The 10,538-nt window shown below is 34.2% G+C and overlaps 1 protein-coding gene across 4 annotated transcripts in view; it reads left to right on the forward strand.

Moving 5' to 3' along the window:
* LOC104875077 (integrator complex subunit 6-like) overlaps window positions 1-10,538 on the forward strand; it is a 58,525-nt gene that overhangs the window by 33,428 nt on the left and 14,559 nt on the right. The gene's annotated exons all lie outside the window — the stretch shown is intronic.

Raw genomic sequence — 10,538 nt, forward strand, 5'->3', positions numbered from 1 at the left:
AGAATCAAATTTTACTAAGTGTTTATACAAAGGAGCAAAATCTTTAAGTTTGATCATTACAAGTATAAGACTTTTAGTGCTAGAGATATGCTACATGTATCGAACGTACTGAAAGAATAATCCTTTAAGGTATTGAGAGTTAGTAAGTTTAAGAATGGGTCATCATAAATATATTGAATGTGATTGTTTTATATAGCCTAGATACTTTATTTCTTAGTTCAACCTGAAAATACCTTCTAAGAATTGTCATTGATACAAAATGTAGGAATGTCTTAGAGATTAATAAGACTACTAGTATGACATCAGTTTATGACATCAGTTTTATGGCATAAGTAAGAAATGAGTGGTCTAGATAATCTTCACTTAGAACTTTGTCTTACTTTTTCTGTTTTAAAATACACATTGTTTGGGCCGGGGATTTAGCTCAGTGGTCCCAGTGCCTGCCTTGCAAGCTCAAGGGCCTGAGTTTGATCCCTGGTCCAAAAAAAAAAATCACTTTTTTTTTTTTTACCAGGGATGTGCTTGCAAGGCAGGCAGCAGACCCACTGAGTTAAATCCCCAGCCCTAAAATGCACATATTTGATCCACTTATTGAAATATGATTGGCATAAAAAGGCTATAATACATTTAATGTATACAACTTGGTGAGTTTGGAGATGCATATATACCCATAAAAACATCACCATAACATGTCATACATGTGTCCATCACCTCTGATAGTCTTCCTGTCTTCTTTATGTACTATTCTTATTTTAAAATAAGAACATTTACTGTAAGGTCTATCCTCTTAGTACATTTTCAAGAAGACATTATTTGCTAACTATAGGCACTGTGCTGGAGGACATCATGCTGAGTGAAATAAAGCAGACACAGAATGATAAATACTACATGATATCACTTATACACTTTTTATTTTGGGATAATTGTAGATTCACACGTAGTTGTAAGAAATAATACAGAGAAAGATGACACCAAAAACATAGGCAGCAAAAGCAAATAAAAAAATGGGAAGAAGTCAAGATTATAGACTCTCGTGTTTCAAACAATATAATTAATAATGTGTATGGGTCAGGGATGTATGTAGCCCAGTGACATCATGCCTGCCTGGCAAGCACAAAGTCCTGAGTTTGATTCCTGGTATTGGGGGGGGTAATGTGTAAAAGCAGCCTGTGGTATGGAAAATATATTTGTAATTCATATGTCTTAGAAGGGACTAGTATCAGGCTATAAAAAAACTTAAAATTCAGCAGAAAGATTGAATAACCTAATTACAAAACAGCCAAAGGACTTGAATAGATGTTTCTTCAAAGAATATATGCAAATAGCTAACAGGCATATGAAAAGATACTCAAATCACTAATCATAGCAAATATAAATCAAAACTACAATAAGGTATTACGTCATACCCATTAGGGTGACTTCTACCAAAAATAGAAAATAGTGGGGCTGGGATTTTAGCTCAGTGGTTCTGCCGCCTGCCTCACAAGTGCAAGGTTCCGAGTTCGATCCCCAATACAAAACAGAACAGACAATAGCAAGTGTTGGTGATGATGTGGAGAAACTAGAATCTTTGCACTGTGACTGGTAATGTAAAATTATGCAACTACTATGAAAAATAGTAATGGAGTTTTTACAGAATATTGAAAATGAAATTACCAGCTGAGTGTGATGGCACACACGTGTAATCCCAGCACTTGGGAAACTGAGCTAGGAGAATTGCCATGAGTTTGAGGCCAGCCTGGGATATATAGTGGGTTCAAGGCCAGCCTAAACTGCATAGCAAGACCTTGTCTCAAAGAAAAAAAAAAAAGGAATTACCATGTGATCTAGAAATCCCACTCCTGGGTATATATCCAAAAGACTTGAATCCAGGTTCTTAAAGATATAGTTACTCATCTACATTCATCACAGTATTATTCACAATAGCCAGGGAGTTGAAACAACCAAGTACCTGTTGATGAATGAATAGATAAAGAAAATGTAGTAGGGCTGAAGACGTAGCTCAGTAGTAGAGCAGTGGCCTAGCATATGTAAGGCTCTGGATTCAGTGTTCAGCACCATGGAAAAGAAAATGTGCTGTATATATTGGAATATAACTCAGCCTTAAAAAAGAAAAATTCTGTCACATGGATGAACCTGGAGGACATTATGTTAAGTGAAATAAGCCAACCACAAAAAGGCGTACAACTGTATGATTCCACTTTTAGAAATGTGTCTGCTTTTATGCAAACACCATGCTAATTTAATTAGTATGGTTTTGTAGTTTGTAGTTTGGTTGTATAATTTCTCTTGCTTTGTTCTTTTTGCTCCCTATAACTTTTGCTATTTAGAATATTTTGTGGTTTCATACAATTTCTAGAATTGTTTTTCTAGTTCTGTGAAGAATGTCATTGCTATGTTGATGGGGACTGCATTGAATCGGTAGATTGTTTTGGATAGTATGTGCACTTTAACAATATGCATTCTTCCAATCCATAAACACAGGATATTTTTCCATTTTGTATGTGTATGTGTGTACTCTTCAGTTTCATTGGTGTTTATTGTAAAGATATTACACTTTTTTTACACTTCTTTCATTAAATTTATTGCAGAGATTTTAATTTTTGTGCAGCTATTATAAATGGTGCTACGTTTTTTATTTCTTTCAGACCATTGGCTATTGGCATACAGCAGCACTATTGAGTTTTGTATGTTGATTTTATATCCCACAATTTTGCTTAATTCATTACTAATACTTTCTGGTAGAGTCTTGGGGATATATATATATTCTTGTCATATGCAAAAAGTGACAATTTTACTTCCACTTCTTTATTTGTATGCTTTTTATTTCTTTCTCTGTCTGATTGCTTTGACTAGGACTTCCAGTATCATGTTAAGTGATCTTGTCTTCTTCCAGACCTTGGAGAGAAAGCATTCAGGGTTTCCCCACTTGGTATAATGCTATCTATTATAATATCAAATTCTTTTTCTGCATCTGTTGAGATCAGATAGATATTGTCCTTCATTCTTGGAGGCGCTGTATCATATTTATTGATTCACATATATTAAGCCATCCTTGTATCCCTGGGATGATTCCCACTTTATCGTGGTAAATAATCTTGATTTGCTGTTGTATTCAGATTACTAGCATTTTGTTGAGGATTTTTACATCCATGTTCATCCAGGATATTGGCCAGTAGCTTTCTTTTTTTTTTTTTTTTTTTTTTTGGTTATTGTCTGGTTTTGGTATCAGGGTGATATTGGCCTCCTAGAATGTGTTTGGGAGATTTCCCTCCTCCTCAACTTTGGGAATAATTTACAAAGAATTACTATTAATTCCTCTTTAAGTGTTTGGTGGCTCTCATCAGTGAAACCATCTGCTCCTAGGCTTTTCCTCTGTGGGAAGCATTTTATTACTGATCCTATCTCATTACTTGTTATCTTTCAGGTTTCCTATTTCTTTATGAGCCAATCTTGGTAAGATGTAGGTTTCCAGGAATTTATCTATTCTTCTTGGCTATCAAAATTGTTGTTCATAATAATCTTTAGTGATCCTTTATATTTCTGTGGTGTGAGTTGCACTGTTTCCCTCCCACACATTTTAAATCATTCTGTGGATAATTGTAATACCTAGTGCATTGTAAATGCTACCTAAACAGTTGCTGTGCTGTATCATTTATGGAATGGTGACAAGAACAAAGTTTGTACATGTGAAGTACAGATGCAATTCCCTACCCGCTGCGTATTTTTCAATCTGCAGTGGTTTGAATCTGTGGATGTAGAAACTGTGGATAAAAAAGGCCCAAGTGTACTAGCTTCATAAAATGAATTGGGAAATGTCCTCCTATTTCTGTTTTTTGAAAGAGATTGGTATATAATTGGTGTTATATTATTATTCATTAAAATTTTTTCAGTGAAATTATTAGTCTATAGATTCCTTTTGGGGGTTTTAAGCTTTATTAATGCGATTTCTTTCATAGTTATAGGGTTACTCAAATTGTTATTTCATTTTGTCATTCATGCTGTTATGCTTTTTATGAATGGGTCTGTTACATTTAAGTTGTCAAATTTATATATGTGGAATTATTCTTAGTAATCCTTCATTGTCCTTTTGATGGATAGGGATATTGGTTATTTCATTCCTGAAATTGATAACATGGGTTTATGTCTTCTTTTGCCTTTGTAAACCTTGTTAGAGGTTTGCCACTTTTAATGATCTTGTCAACAAAACAGCACTTTGCTTAATTAATTTTATCCATTGTTTTCCTTTTTCTTTTCAATCTCATTGATTTCTTTATTATTTTTTCTCCTTGCTTTGGGTTTCTTTTTTTTTTTAAATTTAATTCTTGGTATTATATCTTAGATTGTTGTTTAGGTTATTGGTTTGAGACTTTTCCTTTTTTTCCAATTGTATTTAGTATCATAAATTTCAGCTCTGATGTAGCTGCTTCCTATAATATTTTACATATTTTATCTCATTTTCATTCATTTCCATATATCTTTTGATATCTCTTGCAACTTTCTCTTTGACTTATATATTATGTAGAAGTGTATTGTTGTTTGTTTGATTTTGATACTGGGGATCCAATTTGGACCTTGCGCTTGGCAAGCGGTGGCACCACTGAGCTAAATCCCAGAACCCTTACAAGTGTAGTGTTTAATTTCCAAGTATTTTGAAATCTATCTGTTATTTTTTTCTGTTCTTAATTCCTATTCCTAGGTTTATTTTATTATGTTCAGAGAACACATTTTATATGATATCCTTTCTTATAAAAATTTCACGTTTTATTGCCTATTATTATCTATCTTGATACGTATTCCATCACTGCTGGAGAATAAAGTATGGTATGCTCTTTTGGAATGAAATATTGTAAATCATTCCTGTTGATTAATGTTCTGCTACATTTCCATTGATTTTTCTGTAAGTTCATGAGATAGATGTGAAGTTTCCAACTATAATTGTGGATGTCTATTTCTCTTTCAGTTTCATCAATTTTTGCATCTCGACTTCTACAGCTCTGTGACATACATGTTTAGGATTGCCGTGTATTCATCCTACATTGATTTTTACGTAATATAGCTCTGATAATTTTCTTTGCTCTTTACTTTATCTGCTATTATAGCTACTTCTGCTTTTCTTTGATTAATGTTTGCATGATATATCCTTTCCTATCATTTAATTTTTAATTTCCTTATAATTGTTAAGTTTCAAGTGAGCTTCTTGTAGACAACACCTTTTTTGTTGTTGTTGTTATGGGCAGCAGTGTAGACAACACATTCTGAGTTTGTGTTTCTAATCCACTCTGCCAATCTTGGCATTTCAATTAGTGTATTTAGATATCTATGTTTAATATATTTATTGTTCAATTAGGGCTTAAGTTTGCTTATTTATATTTTTATTTTCTCTTTTTTCTCCCTGGTTTTTATTTCTCTTATTTTCATTTTCCTGGGTTGTTTTTAGTTATTTGAAAAAAAATTTAAGATTTTATCTTCATGTATCTCTTAAGCTTTTGAGTGTATCTATCTGGAGAGACTTTTAAGGTATTGTTTTTCCTTTTCAAGACATAGTACTGTTTTCACACTGTTTAGAACTTTAATTATGTTGTGTCTTTTAGTTTACTCTGTTTGGGATTTACTCAGCCTTTTGAATTTTATGTATGTGCTTTTCCAAACTTGGTACGTTTTTAGCCATTATTACTGTGAGTACTTTTTCAGCCCACACCTTCTTTCTCCTTACCAACCAGAACTCCAATGACATGAATGTTAGATCGTTTGTTGTAGTCTCACATGTTTCTGAAACTCTGTTCACTTTTTTTAGCCTATTTTTCTGTTATTTAGATTGTGCAATCTCTGTCACTCTATTTTCTAATTCCCTGAGTTTTCCCTCGGTCCCCTGCATTCTGCAGTTGAACCCATCCACTGAGTTTTTTATTTTGTTTATTGTAGTTTTCGGTTATAAAATTTCCATTTGGTAAGCTAGGGATGTAGCTCAGTGGCACTGCACCTTCCTGGCAAGCACAAAGTCCTGAGTGCAATCTCCAGTACACACACACACACACACACACACGCACACAAAATTCCATTTAGTTCTTGATTATATCATCTACTTCTTATTTTATTTCTTTGGTGAGTCTATTTTTTCACTGACACAACCCTGTTCATAATTACTTATTGAAATATGCTTTATCATGGCTTCTTTATAAATTGTATTTGTTATCTCTAACATTGTTATTTGGTAGTATTAGCATCTTGTGGTTCTTTCATTCATTTTGGAATCTTTTTCTTGGTGTGATAAGAGATTTTCAACTGAATCCTGTACATTTCAGTACTATGAGTCTCTGAATTTATTTAAACCTGTTTTTGCTTGTTTCCTTTTTCACCCCTCTGGCAGATTGAGAGGTACTGCCTCATTAGTGCCAGATAAGGTCGATATGTCGAGCTTCCTCATTTAGCCTCCACTGACACCCAAATGAAGAGGGTTCCTTATTCTTATGTATGAGTGGAAGTTCTGAATCCTCACTAAAATGCTACCTCCCTGACTGAGAGAGGTAAAAGTGCTTCACTCTGCCTCATTTGTCCTTCAATGACATCATGTAGATGAAGGTAACTTTACTACCACTGAGTGTAAGTTCTATAGAAATATTACATTTAGAATTCCAGAGTCCTATATTTGTTCTAAACTCAACCTAACTTCCAAATTATTATATGAAAGTGCTCATAACAAGAGCAGCTCGTCTCCCATTAGAAGTTGAGGTATGTAGCACTTTATATAGCTAGACCCATTCTCTCATTTTGACCTTTGCCATCTTAGAAATACTGGAAATCTGATATCAGAGGAAGCATTTTAGTGTGATTAAGCATTCGGCTCTTCTCTTGCCTAAAGCCTTCTGTTCCTTTGCTTCCACGTGTTGCTCTTGAATCACAAACTTGTGTTTTATGTTAAAGTTCTGAAATCCACAAACTCACATATCTACCTGACATCATTCTCTCTGGGTAATATAACATCTGTAGTTAGGATAGCTAGCCTTCCTAATACTATCCCAAGACAAATCCTACTGTCTTTTTGGCACTTCTTAGTCTGCAATACTCTATTCCTCAAATGTCAAAGTCCCCATTCTGGCAGAAATGTCTGCTATCACCAATGAGACATTTGGCATCTATCACTGGACTTTCTTAGCCTACAACACTGAGAGTCCAGCCCCATGTAGAGCATGTTGATCTAAATGATTTCTGGATACTGTACGGATGACTTTAAGCCAAGCAAAACTTCTTACCCCACCTCTACCATGTTCTTTCTCTTTTCAATAAAGTCTACTTAGCGATATCACCTCCTCTCTGCAAAGCCCAAACCAGAAAACCTGCAGTCATGTTTAATTCCTCTTCCTCTATAACCCCACACATCAGAGTTGAGGGCCATCTTGCCCTTGACTCAATTCCCATTCTGCCCTCTGGCTTTAAATCTCCATTTCCAAGCTTTGCTGTAATTTGCATCTTTCAAGGAGAATAGGGTTTTTCATATCTTTTGAAGCTGGAGGTACTTCTGCTTCTGAATCACAAACTTGGGTTTTAAGATAGGGTTCTGAAATTAACAACTCAATTTCCACCTGAAATAATTCTCTGGGTAGTATAGCATCCCTAGTATGGGCTATAGGACAGAACCACTTGACTATGAATCACAGCTTTGCTATTTGTGAGTTTTGTGACCTTGAGTAAGATACACAACCTTTCTTGACCTATTTTCTTTATCTGTGAAATGGAATAATGATACTGTCTACTTCAGATAAATTTAGCTGGTTAGAATTAAGTGAGTTAATACAATTAAACTATTTAAAGCCTGCCTCACGAAGAGTAAGTGCTGAATAAATGCTGTCATTGACATTATTAATATTTACATTATCTTAATTCTTGAAGATGATAGTATTATACTAAGAATATACTTAAAAGATATACTAGCTGGGGATTTAGCTTAGTGGTGCCACCGCCTGCCTCACAAGCGCAAGGTCCTGAGTTCAATCCCCAGTACTGGAAAAAAAAAATACACACACACACACACACACACACACACATAGTTTTGTAGTTTTAGTGGTCAATGGTATTTAGTAAAAAGGCAAGTTAAATCACACATTTTATAATGCCCAGAAATTGAACTTTATTTCTGCATAGTATAATAATTGGCCGTAATGATGTTCCCTATTTCCTCTTTATTAATGTAATATTTTCATCAGTAGTAACAGAATTTTAATTGTTTAAGCTCTTAAACTTACCTAAAAATAACATTATATGCATGTACCAATTCAGCCAAACATCACTATTCTGTATTATATCTCTCATTGTCCAAAAAAAAAAAAATCAGTAAGAAAAAAATTACCTGAAAAATTAAAATACAGTTCACAGTCCTGTGGACACCAAAATCCTCAGATTCTCAAGTCTCTTATATAAAATGGCATAGTATATGTATAGAATCTAAGCACATTCCCCCATATACTTTAAATCATCTCTGGATTACTTATAACATATAATATAATGTAAATGCAATGTGAATAGTTATAATACTGTATTATTTAGGGAATAATGACAATAAAAATGTAAATGTTCAGTACAAATGCATTTTTTCTAATATTTTTAATCCAAAGCTAATTGAATCCACAGATGTGACACCCATGCATACGGAATAGATAGATGAGATTCAATCAATGAACTACCTGAAAAATCATGTCAACGGGGAGGTCAGCGGTCTGTCATAGTTGGAAAAATACGCTCTCAATTAGGAAATTATTTTTTTGGTTGAGGGGCCAATAACAACAGAAATCGGGGTGTTTGTAAAAACTTTTCTTTTTTATTTCTTTTCTTGAATTTACCACATTTAATTCACTTTTTTTTTAAATTAAGGACTAGGGACTTGTGTGAAAAATAAAATCCAGTTCCATATTAAGATCAGTCATGGTCAGGAGGAAGAAAGGAAGATGTGTCAGAAACAGACTAGAAGGAAGATAATTTGATGGGCATAAATCACTATGGAGCTTAAAAGCTAACAATTATTTGTTTGTTCACTTTCCTATGTGATCTAGTTCCTCAGAACAGTCCGGTGGTAAGGCAATTAGCATTTATCCCTTTTTACAGATGAAATGGAGACTTAAAAAGGTGACGTGATTCATCCAAACTCTCTCAGCTAAGGAATTCCCTGAGCTTGGACTCAAATCTGGGTCTGTCCTCTCTTTGAAGAGGGAAATGGGGAGAAAAGAACTGAAGGAGAAAATGTCAGTAGTTTTTGAGGTGTTAGATACTTCTTTTACTCTTATTAAGTTCTCCTTGCCTCTGCTTTCAAATGTGGATTGGGTAATTGTTTATGATCTCTTTTCTGCACCATCCTAGAGACTCAATGTGAATGGACATCTAATGGTATGAAAATCATATTCTGAGCTACAGAGATAGACTAAAACAATATCACCCTAAGAGCTCTCTACTGACCATCTAGAATATCAAATATTTTCTTCTTTCCCCTGACACTCATTAAAAAAAAAAAACCTGGCAAGAAATAACTAGACTAAAGCAGCTCCTGGGCTGAATCGTTGCACTTGTCATCATTAGAATACTAAGAGTATTACTGAGTCTGATTAGCTAACCTTTTTATATCTAAGAACCTCTCCTGTATTTATATTTGCCAGTTTCCAAAATCCTAATTCCCAGCAGACTCCACATAAAGACAAAGTATAATGGGCTGTTTCTATAGTGTCTCATTTCTTTCTGTCAAGATATGAATGGTCTGTAAAGGACCCTCATGCTGCAGTGAATCAGAAATCTCTTTGGATCTTTATTTTCTTTGTTCTTTCTAGCCCAGACCAAGAGAACAAAAGACTTATATTTTATGGCTCTTTAGTAAATTCATTTAAATTCATTTCAGTAGGCGTGAATAATGTATAATAGCAGCAAAGGGAAACATATATAATTGCTTTTCTTAACTAAAGTAGTTCAGAATTTCCAAGAATGCCTCTATTTCTAGAGAAATTGTGCATGGTTTATCTCTGAAAGTAAAGCATTTAATTAAAAGAAAATAATAAAACATGGTGTAACAAAATAGAGGATGAATTTGTAGTATCTTTGGTATTTATCCTATGTGTGGAAGGTTCATGTTGATGTTACACATTTTGAATTATATTAGAACATTTATCTTGCACTTGGAAGGAAAAATGAGATGTTTTGGAAAGCTTTAGGAAGTATATAAAATGTATTTAGAGTATTAAAATAATTAAATTTAAATGTGAAAAGATAAAGAATGTCTGCATATTTAAGGTGAATACCTTTAGTTCTATGGATGGGTATGATAATCAAGAAACATGTTTAGCTGTATGTAATTTTAAAGAAGCCATCTATGCATGCTATTACAGTCATCCAATAACTAACAATTTGTATTTGAGTGACACAAGGTTTGGGTCAAAATACTGAAATACAGTCCGGGCATGGAGGCGCACGCCTGTAATCCCAGCACTCGGGAGGCTGAGGCAGGAGGATCGCTGTGAGTTCGAGGCCAGCCTGGGCTACATAGTGAGTTCCAGGTCAGT

The sequence above is a fragment of the Fukomys damarensis genome, unplaced genomic scaffold (genome assembly GCF_012274545.1).
Source record: "Fukomys damarensis isolate Sample0158 unplaced genomic scaffold, DMR_v1.0_HiC HiC_scaffold_39, whole genome shotgun sequence".
Lineage (NCBI taxonomy): Eukaryota > Metazoa > Chordata > Mammalia > Rodentia > Bathyergidae > Fukomys > Fukomys damarensis.